Consider the following 23,366-nt stretch of genomic DNA (forward strand, 5'->3'; position numbering starts at 1 on the left):
TGAACAACTTGGAGGAAATCTACCTGGAGGCAGAGGCAGAGAGCAAAAAAACACATTTACCCCAAAAGATTCAAATTACTGTTGGAAAAGATTGCTCTATATTTTGTTGTTTTTCGCCTTCAAATAAACAATGTCACATTAGAAAAAATAATTTTGAGTTAAGCTTTTCAGTGCTTTCACAGAGAATGAAATTTCAGTGTAAGGTTTGTTTATGCAGTGATATTAGACAGTTGTTCCAGTTTCTGAACAATTCAGCAAGGCATCGTTCTTATACTTGTTATGTAGAATACACTACCTATATAATAACAATTTTCAAATTTGTCATTAATTTAATAGGAATCAGTTAAAGTGACAGTTATCACCTTACACAAATTACATTGCAAGCAAAAGACATGATAAAACCAGATAACCACTATTAGGCTTAAAGTGAGAGTGAAGGAGACAATGTAGACAAGAAACACAAAAAGGAATGGCTAACAGATAAAAAATTACTTTAATTAACAAAAAAGCAAAGACAGAAAGCACATGAAGCACAGGAAGGTGCCACTGTGGGAGTCAGTGTTTAGGCATCTTCAAGAAAAGAAACAGGAAATTTAGAAAAAAAGCCTCAAGAAACAAAATCGAAAGTGGGAAAAATGAAAGTAGGCTCAGCACAGCTCCAGTGGCAGTCCTATAAAAAAATAATGCACTTGACAAAATGTGATAATCTGTACAAACCTACAGAAATGCCTTAATTTACAGTATCTAGCGATGGTTCAACATTTCATTCTTTATGTATTTATTAATGTAATGAACCACAGGTTGCATCATTTTTTTCATGGAAGCCCCTATTGAGCTACACAGTTCCCTCATTAAAACATTTATCAAAAGCCCAATGCCAAAAATGACTGATGTACTGCCAAAAATGAGCAAAAAAACATAAATTGACTCAATGACTTCAAATGTATTCCTTCAGTAATAATATATGCTCAAAAGTTAGGAATGTGCAATGGGAATCATTGGAACAGTCTAATGTGATTTAAGTGGTTAGACATTGGGTGCATTTACATGCACTTTAATAACCTAGTTATTCACAGAAACATGTGAATGAAAAATAATATGTATATCCTTATTCTGGTTAGAGAAACTGTGATATTGGTCTGTGGGAAAGTGGTCTGACACAAAAAGATTTCTACATGAGTAACCCACTTATGTGGCCATGTAAACCGTTGACTGGATTGCAGTTAAGGGTTCCATAGTCTGCATATAACCGACGTACTCTGTTAGCCTATGCGTGTTTTTTTTTTTCTCACATGATCTAGCAGCCACAAATAGGAAATAGTGAAAGTGTTCACAAAGATAAATTCCCCGAGGCAAATGCTCAGGCAGTCACATTATTTCTTCTCCTGGTTGAAGTAATATGTCTCAATATTTCAGAAATTGCAAAATTTATGTTGATGAGTTTAGGGGGTGCAGTGCTAAGCTCAGCAGCACAATCTCGGAGACACAGGCTCCATGCTTGTTTCTGGATTCATGGCAGCAGTTCATGATATTTAAGCTTTTTAGGTCATTTTTATTACATTGAAGTGTTTTGCCAAAGGAGAACTACATAAGTGGACTCACGTGTTCAAACAGGGGTTTTTAAGAAACAAGGTTACAGCCTTAACTGTGTTGCTCACCTTATCCTACTTTTGTGTGTGCATGTAAATGGACTCATTGCTTCTTTCTAAATATAGGTGCTTTTGTAGGCTTTCAAGGCTTGTATTTATTATTTCCTACAGTGAATTCTTTCTAGAAATTCAAAAGGGATGAATGGATCTACTTTTTTAACCAATGCATTATTATTTAGTGAGAACATGTCAAATTCAATTTGTTCTTTTGAAAATTAGTATAAATATCAATATAATGTTACTACAAAAAAGGATATACAGTTTAGTTTAAAAGTATTCTTCCCTCTACAAATTTGAGTCATATTAAGTCAGAAAAAAAAACATACATGAATAAAAGAAACATACCAAATTGTCATTCCCCATGTCACTAACTGCTTGAACTAGCCTTCGACAGGGTGCTTATGATCACAGGACAACATATACAATCTCACTTGCAACCACATTGGGCCTATTTGGAATCATCATTTAACATGTCTTAAGGGAGCAGGAGGATGCTGGAGTACTTTGAAGAAATCTCACATATTACTAGGAGAACATGTTAATTCCATGCAGACAATAACTGGGCACCGGATTCAAGCTCAAAACTCTGGTGCTGTGAGGCTGCAGCACAAACTACTGATTCACTGTGTCATCCTAAAGTCCGAAATAGGGATGTAACAATACCATTTTTTTCAGACCAGGTACGACTACCTATACTTGTTTTTTTAGTATTCACAGATACCAGTACCATTATAGTGAGGCTGGAAGGTAGCATTTGTTTGTGTCTATCAACTGTCAACTTCACTGTTAACATCAACTATAAGACTAAACCTGAAATAAAGCAATTCAAAATTGAACAAATAACTCAAAGTAGGGTACATTACATAGATTAGATTATAACACCATTTTTATAATGGCCCAGGTTTCACAGAAAAATAATCAAAAATCACATAGTACAACATTTGAGTCAACATAAAAACATTTCTGTTACTGGTATCTTATTTTTTAAGATAGCTATCTCAGAGGCATAAAGGTATACAGGTCAAAAGTTATTGGGGAACACCTGCCACTGAATAGGTCTATGACTCTTTTGAGAAAGTAAGTGGCAGATTCCTTTTGATGAAAAGAAGCATCTCTGCATGTTCAGCTGTAAGCTTGTTACTGGTTTCATGAACAATATGACAATGCACTAAATAATCTCTCACTGTCTACTGTACACTACTGCATGGAGCTGAAAGGTTTCCTTGACATCTGAGACAAAGTGAGGAACTTCACTTTGTTAACTGACCACTGCTTAAGTGGTTTGTCTGAACGAAAAACTGTGATCTCTCCCAAGTATGTTTACAGCTGTATGGCAGTAGCTATTGGAACACAGCACATTGACGCCACTGCATGTTCATCTACAAACTCATTAAACATATGCTTCAAACTACTACTCAGCTGATCCTTCCAGGGACTTATGGCAGGCAGTGCCACATAACCCTGTCCAGCTGCCTCTAGACCACACAATTCCTGCAGCTCCAGCAACATCATCTATTTGGCTTCCTTATTTGTACTGATGTTTGAAAAGAGCCAATCCTTACATCTACAACAGGAAACATTTTTTCTAATTATATGCATGCCAGTTATATGTCCAATCAATACACAATTTTTGATACTTAAAGACATTATATGTAAGTAATTGAAGAGATTGTTCCAAAATGCTACATATTTATTTTATTTAATTTTGGCAATTAAGGATTTTTTTAATTAGCCACCCATGGGAAGTAATTAATAATACATTCCTCCAAATTATTTACACATAGTTATGTTTAGGACACAAATTTGTGAAAATCTAATACTAACTCATGCAGTTTCAAAAGAATATCTATCAGTGTGAGAATGAGATATAATCCATTGAATTAATTTTTAATAGTGAGTATATGATACATTAAAATAATGAAGTGGGATAGAAAGATGTGATCTTTCTTAGACAAAAGGAAAAATAGCATTGCTCCAAGTAAAATAATCAAATTGAATGCAGAGCCATCAATATTGATGCAGACACACATAACCAATAAAAACAACAAGCAAGTTTTATGTTCAGTACTTGTTTGCAGTGTTACACAGTAAATAACAAAATTGTACTTCAATAATGTTTCACATTCTGAAGCAATGATGAAGCACAGCATGGATTTCTATTCTGTCGCATTCTGTTACAAAACAGATGCATCAGATACAGTGTTTTGCAAAAAAAAACAACAAAAAAACACATTTACTTGTAATATGATCTGCCAAAATTAGTATGTATATTAAGTGACCCTTGAGTGTTTCATTTCAGTGATTAAAACACAAAGTGAAAACTGGGCATTTATCGTGTCCTAAACAAACTCTTCAATTACAAAATGCTTAGAAGACAATGAAACGTTTCCAAATTAATATGTGAAGAATACGTGGCACAGTTTAAATAGTGAAGTTCATTTTTTTATTTTAAGTAAGCCATCTTAGCATTTACAGTTTAGTTTCACCATTAAAAATTGAGTATGTGACCTAGGAAAAGCAACTAGTGGAGCGTCCATACACGCTGCTTTTAACTTTGTTGCATTACATAGCCTGTTAAATGGGGGGATATCTTGGATCGAGTAGAGTGGTGATGCTGAATGTCCTCTAAGAGGGAGTATGCTAAGGCGGAATGCTTAAAATGGCTAGTTTACACCCGACTGTCACAGCATCAGCAACACTTCGTTCTGCAAAAACGCACTTGGCCACTGCCAGCCATAGTGTATGAGCTACACAGGAAAAACATGGGACTTCAGCATCATCAAAGCCTTTTATCATATTTTTGGCATTGTCGTGGACCACAATGTGCACATAATTTTTCAGAATGGCCCAAGTGCCAAGCATTTCCTGAAATGCATCTGCTATTGTGTGGACTATATTGGGAGCCTCAAAACTACTTTGCATGCAGCATAACACGCTTGACAGCAAATTTCTCATCTATCCACTGTGCAGTTAAGCCGATGGTAGACATTGGACGAACACTGCTACTCCATGTGTCAGTGGTGAAGCTTAATGCTGACAGACATGCTTTTTCACAAACTCGTGAATCCTTGGTAAGATGATCTCTGTGACGTAAGCATAACTTGGAATGTTGTACTCCAGTTCCAAAAAATTCAGGAGGTGCCCAATTAACACACGACAGTGGTTCATCGTCAAGAACAATATACTGTGCAAAAGGTTCTTTTATTGTTACTGCCCGCGGGTTATCGTTTGACATTTTTTCTCTCCTTGCTACAGTATGCTGCATCACTGGCTGATGCTGTGCACAACCAGAGGCAATTTCTCCAAGCTCATTTTTATGTGTACATTCACAGTTTATAGTCCGCTAGTCTTTGGTTATCATCGTTAATTATTTTATGTGTACATTCACAGTTTATAGTCCGCTAGGCTTTGGTTATCATCGTTAATTATAAGAAAATTTTCACATCTCAGACATTTTGTGTTTTTTTTTCTTCCACACTTTCATGTTAATAGCATCGGTTTTAGGCATTGGTGCATCTGTATGGGTACAAGTACATGAGCACTGTATAGGACCAAAATCTAATACCAGTATTGGTATCGTTGCATCTGAGGTCTTAAATACTTATTTCTTTTGCAGACTACAGCTGATGCAGTCCTTCACTAAACAGTTCTTATCAGGCTGTTATTTTCAAAGGAACCACTGTTTGACGTAACATGAATCATGTAATCAAAAAAACTGCAGTTTCTGGGACCATGTATATAGTCTAGACCAGGGGTTCTCAACATCGGTCCTGGGGGCCCACTGTGCTTTCAGGTTTTTGTTCCAACCAGATTCATAATCAGTGACAACACCTGATAACACTGATCTCAATTAATTAGCTGGTATTTTTTTTCTCCTCTTAGACAGCCAGGTAAACAGAACTGAATCATGAAAGGCTGCAACTACTTCAGCATTAGACCCACTAATTAGAAAATAATGAATTAATTAAACAATTAGAACACCCGGCAAAAAACTGAATGAAAATCAAGATATATACATATAACTGCTTGGTACATTTTAATATATATATATATATATATATATATATATATATATATATATATATATATATATATATATATATATATATATATATATATTTTAACAAACTTAGTTTTTTAATTTCTATATTTGTCCCACAACACAGAATCTGGCAAATAACAATTCACTTAATTAGCCCAGGAGTCCAATTAAAAACTGAAGCTGGTTGGAACAAAAACCTGCAGCCACAGTGGGCCCCAGGACTGACGTTGAGAACCCCTGGTCTAGACTAGAGGATCAACTGAAATCTTTTTATCAAACTAGAGAAGAACAATGTTTTTATTAGTAAGCAATGGTTTGCTTGCTTACATGCAAATCATCAATGAATCATATTTTTAAGGAGCAACCTGTATACTGTGCTCGCAAGAGGATTCAAAATCCTCATCACTTTTACTATGTAGTGTGGTCTAATGTATTATTACATTCTATGCTACTACAAAAGTATGAAAAGATCCAGTAAATTCAAAAGTGGCAAAACCTTCTTCATGTTAACAGTCTGACCAATACAGTGTAAGATTGATAATGTACACTAAAGTGCAAACGGCCTCTAAGTAGAACTTGGACAAAGAATCAACCTAAAATATACTTTGTTGTTTTATATGTAACACAAAGAAAATTCCCATAGGCATATTTACTACAAATGTGAGGAATGGTTTTCATAACAGAAATTTTTACTTGGAGAAACAAAAATATTAAAATAAACAACAATGTACCCATTTTGAACAGCCCCCTTATCTATTCTTGAAAGTATTATGTATAGTTCTCCGTATTATGTATCTTATTATAGGGAGTGACAATGGTGCCAGGACAAAAATCCTAATAAATGTGTAAAGGATCTCTAACTACTGGTATCACTGTGTTTTTATTTTTGTTTGAAGGAAAACAGTTTAGTGAGCAGCACTGGCTAAGGGTATCTATTTATTCTGATAACTATAGTTTTACAGACAATGTTTTGCACAATGTACATAAATTACACAACACATTCAAGACAAAAACAATACCAGTCATGTTAAATTAAAGAACTGTTGATGCAATATTGACTACTATCAACAAAGCAAGCACATTTACAATAAAAATTTAATACATTTACCAACAATTCTTTTAAAAGGTCTACCAACATTTAACATCTGTTTTTTTTTAAATACTTCACTATGTGGGATATTTTTTGAACCCCAGTGTGAGGTCCACTTGTTCAGGCCTTACATCAGAGTTTCAAAGCATTCATACAAAGGTAACAAACAGGTATTAATTGTATATCCCTGAAGTAAGCTTATAAATTTACATACTGCAGGTTAGTGTTTGAAAGACAGGTTTGATTTACAACTAGAATTTAGATCAAAATACATCTCATATCTTTATTTGCAAAATATTAATGTACATTGCATTTTCTTAAGAATTGGTAACAAGACGCCTATTCATTAGCACCTACAAGTAAGAAATTCATGGTACATGTGGCATAAGGAACCTGTATTATACACATTGAAGTGTCTTATTTTCATTGTAGATAATATTAGAAATACTTATATATTATTGACTTAATAAAGTGCATTGAAAATAAATTGCAAGATCCCAGGTTTAAGTCAGGTAATATCACATACATATAATGATTTCTGCTTGTTAAAATAAATAAGACATAGCGTATAGGTGTTTTCATTTCGCAGGGCACTCTGGATATCATTGAGAGGAGTTGTAGCGCACAGCTTGATGGCAACTCCAGTCTGTACTGGGAACTGAGAAGAACGGCTACGAATGGCTCTGAGGGCAGATGAGGAAGCATTTGTTAGAAGAATCTGTGAGCAGGTGACACACCATCTGTGGTCTAGTGACTCACGTCCTGCTTATAGAGGAATCAAAGCATTAGCACATCCAAATCTGTTCCTCGAAGACTCGCAGTCAGGGTGGCTGATGCAACGGTCCTTACTGATAACACTGCATTTGTGATCCGCTGGGCTGGATACTTTGAGCAGCAGTTTAAAGCAACTGTTTGATCCTCTGGCTAGGATGTTGGATATCTCTGGGTCGATGGTTCTTGATGCTGATGCTCCAATCAGCTGTAAACCACCCAATCTCACTGAAACTGCACAAGTGGTGAACCATCTGAGGGGAAGGACGACTGCAGGGATCTGTGGTATCCGCGGTGAACTTCTCCAGGCTGGTGGTAAGGCAGACCTCCTGGCACTGCAAGCAATCTTTGCTTCCATTTGGGAGACTGGCGTCATCCCAACTGACTGGAAAACGATATTTGTCATTCCTATCTGGAAAGGGAAGGGTAATTGCCTGGATTGCAGCAGCTACCAACTGTTGTTGGTGCCAGGTAAGATCCTTGCTAGGGACATCCTCAATAAGATCCGTGATTACTTGATCACTTACTAGCAACTGGAGTAGTCTGGTTTTACGCCTAAGCAGTGTACTATCGAATGCATCCTGGCACTGAGGTTTCTCTTGCAGCGCAAATGCGAATATCAGCAGAGCTTCTTTGCAGCCTTTGTCGATTTTCGTAAAGCATTTGACTAGGTTGATCGAGCTGCCCTGTGGGACATCCTAAGCTTTTGTGGGATCCCCTGAAGTTTGTTGGATATCATGGCCAGCTTGTACACTGACACTGTGAGTGCTGTGCAGAGTGGAGGCAGAGCCTCTGCGTTTTTTCCAGTTGATACTGGTGTGGTGCTCCCAATATCTATGCAAAAGAAGGAAGGTCCATGTCTTTAGAGTCCTGGTGCTTCCTGTCTTGCTATATGGTTGTAAGACATGGACGCTATGCAGTGACCTGAGATGAAGACTGGACACCTTTGGTACTGCTGGTTTGACTTTGTGATGAAGGAAATGGTTGCTCATAAAGTCCTAAATGAGTCACATTACCTCTATTGTGAGGGAGTGTCAGTTACGGCACTATGGCCATGTGGCGCAATTCCATTCGGATGATCTGGCTCGCAGGATCCTCATTGTTGAAGACACAAGTGGCTGGACCAGGCCAAGGAGATGCCCACCTAACACCTGACTGTGGCAGATAGAGGGTCAGTTCCAGATAGTGGGACTGGACTGTTTGTCTATCTGGGGGGATGCCAACCAAGATCCTGAACTGATTCATCATGAGGTGGGCGCGGCAATGCGCTGTACCAGTGCGTGCTCCCCAGCCTGACTGACCTGACCTGTATAAAATCAATATTTTATGTGGGGTTGCAACAGTAATTTTTTTATATTTCTAGGCCAAATACAAATCATGTTAAAAAGGAAGATGGGGATGCCTGCCTACTTTATTTTTGATTGAGGCCTTTCTTGAATAAAGTATAAGAAAAGTTTACCTTTACTATTCTGGGAAGAGTAGTGATTAGGCACTCAGAATCATCTGCTTCTCTGGTATAGTGCAATCTAAAATGCAAAACAGACAGTATGAGCCTTGAATTGTTTGAAAACATGTTCATTAACATGAGAATAACACTTTCTTAACCATGCAGATTTTTTTTCATAAATTTGAATTATAAATCTATTCTAAACATTTTTCTGCATATTTAACATCAAACATTTTGAAATTTCTAATGTTTTAAAGCTAACCTATGCTTCTATTCAGTTTTATACTTTGCAGATTATTGTTTGGAATCATTGAGTTATTACACAATACTGTACACCCAAAAAAAAAAAAAAAAAATATATATATATGTTACTTAGCCCAATATACTTTGTTGTGGTGCCTGGGAAAAGTGTAATGTCATGTTTTTGTGGAGAAAATACATTAAAAAAATTCTAACAGAATGGGATCTAATAGTAAACATTGCTGGACAAAGAAAAACAATGTGAAAAATGTACATGAAAGAAAGAAAAAAATTCTTTTGGAACTCCTTTTGCATAATCTACATGTCTATTATACACTTGTGTGCTTAAAACATGCAAAATGCACACATTTGTAGCTAAATGTTGCTAACAATATTTTGGAAAAATCAAGCACACAATATAAAAAGGAAATGTGCATCCCCATAATATTGTGCTGTTGAACTGAAGACAGGATTCTTGACCAAATGAATGAGGGAAACAGGCAGATACTCAATTGAAAAAGCACTGTGTTTGGGAAATGCACTTTTTCTGTTTCTATAGTACACTGAGTTTTCCAGTAGGTATTAGCAATATTTTAGCAAAACATGCATGTATTTTGTGTATGTTGAGCATACGAAACAATGATGGACTTATAATGGACTAGCAGGAATATCCGGCGTTGCCTGGGAATCTATAACTGGTGAATTTCCCAAATGAAAGAAACAGAACATAGAAATAGAACAAACAGTTTTCTGATTCACATTTTATTGTAAGTTCATCCACTTTGGATTGCGTCTGCTGTGGCGTTTGAGACGCCCTTGAAATAGACTTTTCTCTGGCATCTGAAGTGGACCGTGGAATTGTACGTCTTTTTTTCGGTGGCATGGGTATATTCGCGTAAAGCAGGAGAATTATAATGTGTTACATGGTATTACGTACGGAATATGCACCACAGCGAGATGAATTTACTTTATTTACACTACGTCGGAAAGCGAACAAATCATAGACATATAAAGATAGATGCCATATTCCCTGTGTTGCCCAGTCGACACGATACGTCAGCGCGTCCGCCCTATTGCAAGTGGTAAAAGTGCCATTTAAACTAATACACGTAGATGTGGAAACTGGGTTTTCTGATGAAAAAACAATAACGTTTAAAACAGTATCGTTTACATACAACAGATTTTGGCGAATCGTTTAAATGTAATTATTTATATCCATTTATACACTAATAAAGGCAATTATTAAATAATACTAATAATAATAATAATTATTATTATTATTAAATAATTCCTCCCATATAAGTAACATTTCGCGGACTGCCTTCTTCCATCTCCGAAACATTTCTAGACTTCATCCTGTTCTTACGCAACACAGTACTGAAGTATTGATTAATGCCCGAGTCACCTCACGTATAGATTACTGCAATGCTATTCTATCTGGCATCCCACAAAAACTTATCCATCGCTTACAACTTCTTCAAAATTCTGCTGCCAAGATAATAACCTGCTGTTCTAAATTTACTGAACATATTACACCGATTCTCTCTCAGCTTCACTGGCTCCCTGTTAACTACAGAATACAATACAAAATACCGCTCTTAACATTTAAAGCTCTCCACAACCTCACTGATCTCCTACAGACTGACACCCCTCTCGCTCACTCAGATTGTGCAGCTCTACTTTCTGTACCACACGTCGGACTCTGTTCTATGGGAGCTCGAGCGTCTCTCATAGTGCTCCTGAACTCGGGAATTCTCTTCCGGCTCATATACGTCAGCTCGATTCAATAATACATTTTAAAACTGCCCTCAAAACTTTTCTTTTCAAACTGGCATACCAATTGTGAATTTTGCACTGTTACTGACAGTTATCTTTGTTTGTTTGCTAATTATTGATGTTTGATTTATCATTCTCTTGTTTTAATTTTACTAATGTTGTTTAATTTTATTGTAAGGTGACCTTGAGTGCTAAGATTATAAAATGAGAGTTTTTATATAACCAAAAGAATTGTTCAGCCTCACCTATGAAATGTAATCACCAGGGATCTGGTTTGCAGCGTACAGCGGTTTGTACAATCCCAAGGAGCACATGCGTGAGGCATCTTTATCCATTACTTCACTCCACAGCAGTGCCACTCGCAATGTGGCGGCGACGTTGATGTACGATGGTGTTGGTCATGTGGCGTTTAGTAATTCTATGTCTATGGTCAGCCTTCTCATACTTGGACACTTCCTCCATCTCTTGCCAATTTAAAGAAACATAGCGACTGGGAGCCCGATCGAATCGGGCTACAAATTCTACCTTTGTGAAATCCATACTTTCTCTGCAAAGAATTATTTGTTTTTTTAAGTCCTTAAAATGATTTTCTTATCATGGCACTGATTTGTGCTTAAAAATAGACCTTTTCGGCTGATGTAATGAAGAGCTTCCTGTTTAAACGGGGCTGTGAGACGTGAACTCAGCTCTTCGGCAGACCTCATTTGATTTTTTCTGGCAAACAAATTTTCAAAACAAACCGTATTTTACGACTCTAATCAGAGTCGGAGTAATAATTATGTTGGCGTGGTCATTTTAGATCTGAGATCGGCTAAAATTTAAACAATGTCCGTTGTTAATACCCAGCCGTCATTACTCAGTTTGCCAATTGATGTCAGAAGGCCGGATACCAAAACCGAACTGCCCAAAGATAGATTTCGACGTACCAAACAAATGGTGATACGTTGTACGGTTCCAGAGCTGTCGAAGGGTTTAAGTCAGTCCTGGAAAGTACGCCCCACCAAACCAACGTTCCAAAAACCAACCGAACTTACTGTTATCTGTTCGAACCAACACCGACTTACTATACTCGGCCGTCCAGCGGAATCACTGTAGCATTCGAATATTCTTAGCCAATCATGCAATACTGCATCCGCGGTTGCCACGTTATGTTCAAACTACAGTAGCAGAGTCCCACTGCATGGTTCTAACTTGTATTGAGTCGAGGTATTGACGCGAACACCATACATACGGGGTACTGACGCGAACACCATACATCATCATGCATACGGGGTATTGACGCGAACACCATACATACGGATACTATCAAATTATATATAAGGATTATGCCACCTGAGCTATAATAGAAGTTTTTTTTTCTTTTCTCCATGGACATTTTTCACATTGCTTGCCCTTGTCCAGCACTGGTCACTATTAGTTCCCATTCTGTTCAAATTTTTGTTCTGTTAAAAATTTTTCTCAGTCACCAGTGCAAACTACATGAGCTAAGCAACATATAAAAGATATAACTTTTAGGTGAGATATTTTTTGAACAGTACAGTGGAACCTCGGTTCACGACCATAATTCGTTCCAAAACTCTGGTTGTAAACCGAGTTGGTCGTGAACCGAAGCAATTTCTCCCATAGGATTGTATGTAAATACAATTAATCCATTCCAGACCGTACGAACTGTATGTAAATACAATATATATATTTTTTAGTTTTTAAGCACAAATATAGTTAATAACACCATAGAATGCACAGCGTAATGGTAAACTAAATGTAAAAACATTGAATAAAACTGAGAAAACCTTGAACAACAGAGAAAACTAACACTGCAATAGTTTGCGCTATAGTGCTAGGAACCGCTTGCTAAAAACACTTTTTTTAATGAGTTTTAAGCACAGGGGAAAAAAATGAACATTTGAAAAATCCGTAATTTAATAAACCACCAAGAAAAGTAACATTGCAACAATGCAGGCTACGAACCGATCACTGTAAATAGAACTGAAAACAAAAACAAGCCTTCTCTACCTTATGCGTCCCTCGCTCGCTCTCGCGCCTGTGTGTGTGCGTGCGTCTCTCTTTTGTGAGCCTGGAGTGCCTGTGTGTGTGTCTCTCTAGCGCACTTCTGCGTGTGTGTGCGCCTCCCGCGCCTGTGTGTGTGTGTGCGTGCGTCTCTCTTTTGCGAGCCTGGAGCGCCTGTGTGTGTGTCTCTCTAGCACGCTCCTGTGTGTGTGCCTCTCTCTCCCGCGCCTGTGTATGTGTGCGTGCGTCTCTCTTTTGCAAGCCTGGAGTGCCTGTGTGTGTGTCTCTCTAGAGCTCCTGTGTGTGTGCGCGCCTCTCTCACGCGTGCTCCTGTGTGTATGCGCGTGGCTCTCTCTGTCTCTGGTGCTGATGTTCGTGCAGGCTATGAACCGATCACTGTAAATAGAACTGAAAACAAAAACAAGCCTTCTCTACCTTATGCGTCCCTCGCTCGCTCTCTCTCTCGCGCCTGTGTGTGTGTGCGTGTGTCTCTCTTTTGTGAGCCTGGAGCGCCTGTGTGTGTGTCTCTCTAGCGCACTCCTGTGTGTGTGCGCGCCTCTCCCGCACCTGTGTGTGTGTGTGCGTGCGTCTCTCTTTTGCGAGCCTGGAGCGCCTGTGTGTGTGTCTCTCTAGCACGCTCCTGTGTGTGTGCGCGCCTCTCTCGTGCGTGCTCCTGTGTGTGTGCGCGCGGCTCTCTCTGTCTCTCGTGCTGCCTCTGTGTGTGTGTGTGTGTGTGTGCGTCGCGCTCTCTCGCTCTCTCTCTTGCTCGCTGCACAGGAAATGCACAGGGAGAGACTGAACATGTACAAACCGAAAGGGAACCTGGCTTGTTCGTATACCGAGTGTGTGGTCGTGAACCGAGGCAAAAGTTTGGCGAACTTTTAGGTCGTAAACTGAGTTGTACGTGTACCGAGACGTTCGTGAACCGAGGTTCCACTGTATAGTGTAATAAGTAATTGATTTACTAACCGATTTGATAATGCATTCCATCCATCTTGACTGTGTAAAGAAAAATGTTTATTTGTATATAATTTACCCTTAATAAGTTTCCATATGTGTCTTGTTGAAGAATTTAGTTTAAGTAAAACCAGGAGCCACCTTATTAACTCCCATCCAGTGCTGGGCGGTATGACCAAAATTCTATATCCAGGTATTTTTCAAAATTATACCGGTTTCACGGTATTGGACGGTATTTTTCCCCATGCATGAGTGGATGTTAACCACATTTTCCACTGCAATTACTGACAAAGAATAACCTATTCCACTGTCATGAGAATTGTACATTGTACAAAAAACATTTTAATGTGCATACAAGTATTAATACAGGTTTGCATGGCCCCATAAAGTGATAGTTTTCAAGGGGGTGGCACTAATGAAGAGAAGGAATCACACTGCATGACAGATGTAGTCAAAATATAGAGCCTTTTTATTGAACAAATTTTGCAAACAACTTAAACTAAAATTTTGACAACATATTTTCAACCATCCAAAGAGGCATTTAGACTTAATAAAATATCCAGAGGTGTTGTCAAAAGTTGTATTGCACTGAACATGTCTTAGAAAAGTAATAAATAGTAAATATTTTTTGTAAACCAACTACACTTTGTTAATGTTAACAATCTCTGTCCACTGACACGTTAAAGTGACTTTTTAAACAACTTTACCATCATTAAACTGCATAATTTTTAAACTAATAAATAACAACAATACAATAAATAACAGTGCAACTTCCAGTAATAATACTATTACTTCCAAGACTTCAAAGCCCAGGTGCATTACATAGTATTCACCAAATTAAAATAAAATAAAACAAGTGCAACTTGGTGATGACATCTTTACCAACTGAACCATCATTAAGGCAAACTGCATTAATGTGGACCTTGCTTCAAGCTAAGCTATATACATAAATAATAAAACTGCAACCTGCATTTATAATGCTATTTGTGGTATAGCCCTACGGAAGCATATTAGGGCCACAGTGAAGAAAAAAAAACTATATGTCGAGATTAAAGTCGACATTTCCACTTTATTCTCATAGTTTATTTTATCATTAAAGTAGAATGTCGGAAACTAAACTTCATCCTAAAATCAATGTTTAATTTACTAGATTTTCTCAAATCCCAGGTGTACGTTAAGTGTAGAGAACTTTATGGCAGGTGTGACGAGGCTCCAAAAAACTGGATGTATGAATGGGTATCGCACAGGTTTAACTTAAATATTGTGTAAATATTGGGTTTGTGATCTGGTGGTCGGAGACACGAACACAGAATTCAATGCATGTTCTTCTGAGCGGGCTTTCTTTATTGAATGTGTGCTGTCTCTGTCTGATGTACCAAACCTGCAGTTCCTATCTTTTCTTTTTCTTTCTCCACATAACCAATCACCACACGATAAACGTCTTTGTGAAATTAAACGTAGTTATAAACTTAGACCACGGAGTGTTCGGAACTTTAAAAAAATCTTCGTTATACATGTTTAATTATGCCATCCATTCAGGGTTGCGCCCATCCCAGTAAACATTTTGTGCGAGGCAGGAGCAAATCCTGAACGTGGCGCCAGCACATCGCAGAATGAATACGAGCAATACATACACTAGCAGGCTTAATATAGCAGAACAAAACTCCACATCCTACATGACTTTGAAAGGAAACGGAAGCACGCCGAGTAAACCCACCAGAAAAACATGCAAATTCAAAGCAAGGAACAACCGGGACCCCATTGCTGCGAGGCAGCAGTGCAACCTCCATGCCACCGTGCCCCCACATGATTAATACATGCTTTAATGCATTTCATCATGAAAATTATATCAAGTATTTATCTTAGCATTCTAAATGTTCAGAGAGCAGGAATATCATGAAATTAATGTATTCTATGTGCTGCCTGCACCTCCTCTTAGAGCAAGAGGAAGTCAGTTTAAGACACTTAAAACAAAGCATTTAATGTGCTACATAACTTATGACGGGGTTTGAGAAAATCTAGTAAATTAAATATTCATTTTAAGATGAAGTTTAGTTTACAATGCTCTACTTTAATAACAAATTACGAGAATAAAGTCAACATGTCGACTTTAATCTCGACAAACGGCGAGAATAAAGTAGAAATGTCATCACACTATTACACAGTACCCAGGTACATTACACAGTATTGAAAAAAATAAAACAAGTACAACTTGGTTTGCAGTATTATCCAGTAGTATACAAACAGTATTCACACATTTGAACATAATGGTCCACATCCGACCTTTTAAATCCAAAGTATCTCCAGACAACAGACTTGACTCCTTTTTCCAGCAAAAGTTCTTCTGTGTCATCATGTTCAACTTTATCGTCTGCTACAGCTTCAGTTTCGGAATGTTCTCTGTCCATTTTCACCACGCAATTCCTCCACTAACACATATACAGTAATCCCTCCTCCATCGCGGGGGTTGCGTTCCAGAGCCACCCGCGAAATAAGAAAATCCGCGAAGTAGATACCATATGTTTATATGGTTATTTTTAGATTGTCATGCTTGGGTCACAGATTTGCGCAGAAACACAGGAGGTTGTAGAGAGACAGGAACGTTATTCAAACACTGCAAACAAACATTTGTCTCTTTTTCAAAAGTTTAAACTGTGCTCCATGACAAGACAGAGATGACAGTTCCGTCTCACAATTAAAAGAATGCAAACATATCTTCCTCTTCAAAGGAGTGCACGTCAGGAGCAGATGTCAGAGAGATAGAGAAAAGCAAACAAATCAATAGGGCTGTTTGGCTTTTAAGTATGCAAAGCACCGCGGCACAAAGCTGTTGAAGGCGGCAGCTCACACCCCCTCCGTCAGGAGCAGGGAGAGAGAGAGAGAGAGAGAAAAACAAACAGTGAAAAATCAATACGTGCCCTTTGAGCTTTTAAGTATGCGAAGCACCGTGCAGCATGTCGCTTCACGAAGCAGCTGCACACAGAAGGTAGCAACATGAAGATAATCTTTCAGCATTTTTAGACGAGCGTCCGTATCGTCTAGGTGTGCAAACAGCCCCCCTGCTCAATCCCCTTACGTCAGGATCAGAGAAAGAGAGAAAAGTAAGTTGGGTAGCTTCTCAGCCATCTGCCAATAGCGTCCCTTGTATGAAATCAACTGGGCAAACCAACTGAGGAAGCATGTACCAGAAATTAAAAGACCCATTGTCCGCAGAAATCCGCGAACCAGCAAAAAATCCGCGATATATATTTAAATATGCTCACATATAAAATCCGCGATGGAGTGAAGCCGCGAAAGGCGAAGCGCGATATAGCGAGGGATTACTGTACTCCATTGCACGCCTGTTTAGCAGTGTAGCAGTGAAAAAGAGCCTCTGTGTAGCAGTGAAAAAGAGCCCCTGCACAACACCAGTGTAGCAGTGAAAAAGGTCTCCCTTAAACAGTTCCCCACAGCGCCATGTTCTGAATGTTGTTTAGGCAATTTAAACCGGTGTTGCGGTATAAGAAAAATCCATATCATAACAAAAATAAAAAATGGTTTTCGGTATGAACCGGTATACCGCCCAGCACTACTCCCATCATAATTTTAAATACTTCTATCATGTCACCTTTTAATCTCTGTAAACTGAAAAGGCTGAACTCCTTCAGTCTCTCTTCATAACTCATAATTTGCAGTCCTAGAGTTAGTCTAATCACTCTTCTCTCTAATTACTCTAACACTGCTATGTCTTTTTGTAACATGGAGACTGAAACTGCACAAGTCACTCCAGAGGAAGCCTCACTAGTGCTTTATATAGCTTAACTATAGTTCTATACTGTTATGTTTAGTGTTATCCATACTGAATGCCACCTGAAAGTACTTATAGTATCAATTTATTACAAAGGCCAAGTATCTAAATTGTTCCCAGACAGGTAAAATTATATGCCCAGGTCCATGCTTTGGACCTTTGATCCAGTTTACAGTTCCATCAGTTGACTCCACTCTAGTGTTGCATTCTAATGACACTAAGATTTGGCTCACTTCTCAACAACACAATTAAAAACAAAAAAGTATATCAAAATCCTATGAATAAAAGAATATAATGTTTTCATAAAAATGTAGTAATGGCAGACTGAATATTTGCATCACATAGACGGCTCAATGAAGGAAGCTGCAGTGTTTTCTGTCCAAGATATAAACATGTGAAATATTAAACAAGATAGTAGATTATGATTTGCTTCAAACACTTCCCCTTTCCATTTTCACATATTTGAACTGCAACCTGCAGGTAACGGACCAGGATTCTGTAGTGTGGCCTCACCTGCTCCACTTCACAATAGTCCAGGAAACCTCATCCAGACTTCCTACATCATAACCACTCACGTTCTTCAGTGCCAACAGAGTTATTTACTTCTGTGGCACCCTGCCAAAACATAAGGCCTATCACCTCCTGCAGCCTTTTAACCCTACTGACAGAGGAATTATCCAGTCATAAATGTGATCTCTACATCTAAAATATCAACCAGATGGTCCCATGTGCTCTTGCATCTTCTATCCCTGGTACCTCCTAGCCAGCATGGCAACATGTAAGATAGACTGGCTTACAAATCAAGCCTTGACTATTAGCAACCTCATCAATTAAGAAGTTTATAAAACACAAAAATGCTATTTTTTCTGATTGTACCTCCAGGCATTTATATTGATTGATAGCTGTCCTATGTTACACAACTGGTAACATTTGAATATACTTAAAAATAAAGGCTTCCACATATCAATGAGGAAAAGACATGAGACCAAGTTGCTTAAGTCCTTATTAATAACTGTTTTAAGGAGACATGTAAATAAGAATTTCATTGTACTCTTTGTACTGTACATGACAACAAACCTGAACTTGATACAGCTCTATCTGCAGTAAGCTAAGCTTTATAACCACAGTGGAATTTTACATGTACAAAATGTACAATTTAGTGAATATATCTAATAGTAAGTTTAGTGAACACAGTAGGGAATGCAGGAGAAAATGCAGTGTTTTAAACTAAAATTTCAAATGTTTAGCAGTTCTGGAATGAAAGGTGGGGCCTTGGCATGGATTATTACATTTTGACAGATGAAGTTTAACAGGCTCACAAGAAGAACTCTTGGGAGTGGGTGCAGCAAAACTATGTCAGCATTCTCTAAAAGCAATTCAGCCAGTGAATTAGAGAAAAGGTTGAGCCTTAAGAGGGTTTTAATTCTGTGTGATGCATAGGCAACACAGAAAAGCATTTAGGGTTGATTTCAAAACATGGCAGATGACTGGTTGAACATTCAGACTAACAGAGAAGCTAACAAAAGTAACTGGGGTCAGGTTTATGATGTCACTGTATTTGGTATGCGTTGTGAGTCTGTCTGATTAATGTTATTTCAGAAGAGAGTACAGTAGCCAAACCAACAAGTAATAATGACCTAAAAATACATCTTGTTCATATTAAAAAGTAAGTATACCAGCATCCAGATGTTGATGCCACTGAGGCAAGCTATAAGTCTTCTTGTAGTGCTAGATTTACCCTGCATAAGTGTAAAATACGAGTGTGTTGTTGAACCAGGTGATCTACAGAAAAGCCAGTTAAAGAAACTGAACACACAATCTGTAATGAAACTGCAGGAGTGCCTACATAGGACTCTGAAGAGATAAACTAACTCTGACAGCTGAAAACGACTCAGGCAAAACATACACCTTCAGGAGCTTCAGGATCATCAGTATCACTCAAATCTGAGAAGAAATTACCCATCACACGCCACAAATAAATCAAAATAATCAATTTAAAAAGGCTCGCAGTCTTTACATTCTTCTGTCACTGCCATTTTTAGCATGAGAACAAGCTACCACAAACAAATTACATTACAAACAAAACACTGGTGTCAATAGAAAAACAGTTAGAAGACAGTTAGAAGAGGCAATACTATACACTTTTAAGCTGTAGATTTTTATAATTTAGAGTATAGTTTTGTTTCTTTGTTTTTCTTAAAGAAGAAAAAACACATAAAAGCAACTGTACCTATTTAACAGTGCATCACCTATCCAAGAGCATGGGAGACTCCAAACACCAATGTAAAAATCACCATCTTTTAAAATTAATCATTTAGCTGTAGAGGACAACACCACTCTAATCACTTTGGATTTGTGCATTACCTGTTTACATTCCAATGACTCTGAGGCAAGAAAAAAAAAAACTAGGTTCAGGGGACGGCTGGGGTTCATGTTCTCTAAATATAAGCAGTGGCTGTGCATTTAGTCTTCGTGAAGCATGACTGTATCCATGATTGTTCAAAACAAGAAGAGCAAGGAGATAAATACAGTAGGTATGAATAAGGCCTTGTTCCCATGTACTGTATGTGTTTATTATTTAAAGTATGAGACTGCAATGTATGAAGAAGTACTTCAAGCATAAATTGTCTCTGTTTGCCAAAGTATGCTGCAAACAGACCACACAGAAATTAAACAAAAATGTAGCTATCTGCAGACACTATTAAAAATATCTTGGGGGAGAAGTAAATAATTATTTAATAAACAGCCTTACAGTGTGGTGTCACTGGTGAATATTATGATGAATTAAAGAAAAAAAGAAGTATCAACTTACATTCCAGATTTAATTTGTTATAAAGCATTTGTAACACCACAATGAGGAAAAATGTTTTCCTGTGTTATCAACACAGCAAGCAAATTTGTAAGAATGTTGCCAAGCAACAGCGCCTGATAACTTCCTTGCCTGGGAGAAGCTTGTTATTTTCTTACAAAGCAATTCCACGGTTAGCAGCATGCTAAAAGAATGGGAATTTCTAATGATATCTCTTTTTCCTTTCAGGTTGCAACTGTCCCAACACACACACATTATATATATATATATATATATATATATATATATACATATATATATATATATATATATATATATACAGTAATCCCTCACCTATCGCGGGGGTTACGTTCCAGAGCCCCCCGCGATAGGTGAAAATCTGCGAAGTAGCGACCTATATTTATTTTATTATTTATACATATTTTAAGGCTTTATAAACCCTTCCCACACTCTTAGAAACCTTTCTCACTCTCTTGTTAACCTTTCCCACGCTCTTATAAACACTTCCTATGCTCTTAAACACTTTCTACATTCTTAAACACCTCAGACCAACACTGCACGCTGCACGCAACGATCAGACGTCAATGTGTCTGCACTGGCTTTGTGAAGGGGGGCAGCTGAACTCACGCTGAGCAGAAATGGACTTTGTGCTGCTTCTGCCAAAATGCCTGCTTGTCGCTCTGCGCGTTCGGAAGGAGGAGTGTGTGTGTGTGTGTGTGTGGGTGTGTGAGAGCTGAACGCACCTTCGCTCAAACCCCCCCTCCCCGGAAGCGCAGTTCGCATTGTCAAGGGGGTGGGGAGCTGAATGAACGCTAAGGAGAAGTGGACTTTGTGCTGGCTTTGTGCTGCTTGTCGCTCTGCGTGTCAATAATTTAAAAGCCTGTACATCACCAATTTTCCTGTCTCACTGTCTTGTCTTGCGTGAAGTTAAAATGTTTTATAATAGTGAGATGTTACTCATATCCTTAGCCCGACATCCACATATCATATGTGTTAACAAAGTGTGTTTTATAAGTTTACATGTGTTTAAAGCATGTGGGATGGGTATTTTAAGGCTTAAACTATAAAAATGTTTATTTATATGGTCTTTCTATATCGCGGATTTTCTCCTGTTGCTGATGGGTCTGGAACATAACTTCCGCGATAGGCGGGCAATCACTTGTATTTAAAAATCCGCGAAGTCGTGAATCCGCGAAAAGTGAACCGCGAAGTAGCGAGGGATTACTGTATATATATATATATATATATATATATATATATATATATATACATATACATATACATACTAGCTGTACCCGGCCACGCGTTGCTGTGGCTCAGTCTGGTTAAATGGAAAAGAAAGAAAAGAGAAAGTGCACGTTTCTAATATGTTTAATTTCACAATGCTTGTGGGTATACAATATTTTTTGTTGTTCCATTGTCTGTGCAGATATAGAGATTGTCTGGTTTGCCGACTCTAGAACACGCAACATATAATTGTCCATGTGAGAAGCAATCCATGCCTAGATCTAAACCGCACAATTCTAAAGATTGGCCCTGAGCTGTGTTGATGGTGATTGCAAACGCCAATCGAATTGGGAATAGTAATCTCTTAAATTGAAATGGCATATCCGCTGGAATCATAGGAATGCAAGGAATGAGGACATCTTCACCTTTGAAAGGTCCTGTCAAGATTGTTGCTTCTACGACGTTGCTCATTAATTTTTTTACTGCAAGCCGCGTGCTATTGGAAAGCTTTGGCTGGTTGATATTTTGCAACACGATAACTGGCACGCCGATTTTCAATTGCAGTGGCATCCCTGGCAGATCGAGTGAATTCAAAAATTCTGTTGGATAATTAACCGCTTCATCTGCTTCCACAACAGTGTCGACGGACTTGTATGTGACTGCCTCACTTTGAATGTTAGACTGAATAATATTGTTAAGTTCGTAGACATCTTTGTTCTTGGCCGCAAGAATAGCTCGTTCACTCAGCCAATCGTGATTCTTATAATTGGTTTGAATATTGGGAAACACTTTTTCAACCAATTCTTCGTTTGACGTCACTAAACTGCAGAAGTTATGAGGCAATGAAATTCATCCTGAGGTCAGATCAACCGGCACCTTTCCGTTCCCAATTTCCAACAATTGATGTGAGAATATCTCAGCTGATCGATCGTTTTGCAGCTGGACATGCATATTTGTAGTTAATTTTAACGTCTTTACGTGTCTCCACAAAGTAGAGTATTTCAGGCAGTCATTTATTTTGTCCACTGGTGTCGATCGAGGAATTACAGGTAATGTTTGCCTGCAGGCAATATTAATGCGTTCCCAAATGGTCTGATGTTTCCACGCAAATCTTGCAATGATCAATCAAGAGCTTCGAGCGATTTTTTGTGCACCATTGTGCATTCATCACAAACAATAAGTTTGCATTTCTGCAATACTTTTCCCATGCCGGATGCTTTGGAAATGTTGCACGTGGGAGTTTCAATGAATTGCATGTTCAATGGCAATTTCAAAGCGGAATGAGCAGTTCTTCCACCTGGTAGCAATGTCGCAGCTATTCCGGACGACGCAAGAGCTAAGGCTATGCCATTTTGGGATCGAATTGCTGCCAGAATCAATCTAATTAGGAACGTTTTACCAGTTGCTCCTGGCACATCTAAGAAGAAGATTTCTCCAACCCCGTTATTGACAGTTTGCATTATTTGATCGTAAATGCCTTTTTGCTCAAGCGTTAGCTTAGGAATATTTGATTGCACATATGACAAAAGATCACCCGTGTTGCAATTTTGTTCACGACGCAATT

At 38.2% G+C, this 23,366-nt stretch overlaps 1 protein-coding gene across 3 annotated transcripts in view; it reads right to left on the reverse strand.

The window, feature by feature from the left end:
• LOC114659191 (guanine nucleotide-binding protein G(I)/G(S)/G(O) subunit gamma-12-like) overlaps positions 1-23,366 on the reverse strand; it is a 284,521-nt gene that overhangs the window by 181,266 nt on the left and 79,889 nt on the right. For 2 of the 3 annotated variants that reach the window (XM_051932780.1, XM_028811513.2), the window contains exon 2: positions 9,012-9,078. The exons of the other annotated variant lie outside the window; for it this stretch is intronic. The gene's annotated coding sequence lies outside the window, so the exon portion shown is untranslated. The remainder of the gene's footprint in view (positions 1-9,011; positions 9,079-23,366) is intronic. 3 annotated transcript variants of the gene reach the window in all.

This window comes from Erpetoichthys calabaricus, chromosome 10 (assembly GCF_900747795.2).
Source record: "Erpetoichthys calabaricus chromosome 10, fErpCal1.3, whole genome shotgun sequence".
NCBI classification, from domain to species: Eukaryota; Metazoa; Chordata; class Cladistia; order Polypteriformes; family Polypteridae; genus Erpetoichthys; species Erpetoichthys calabaricus.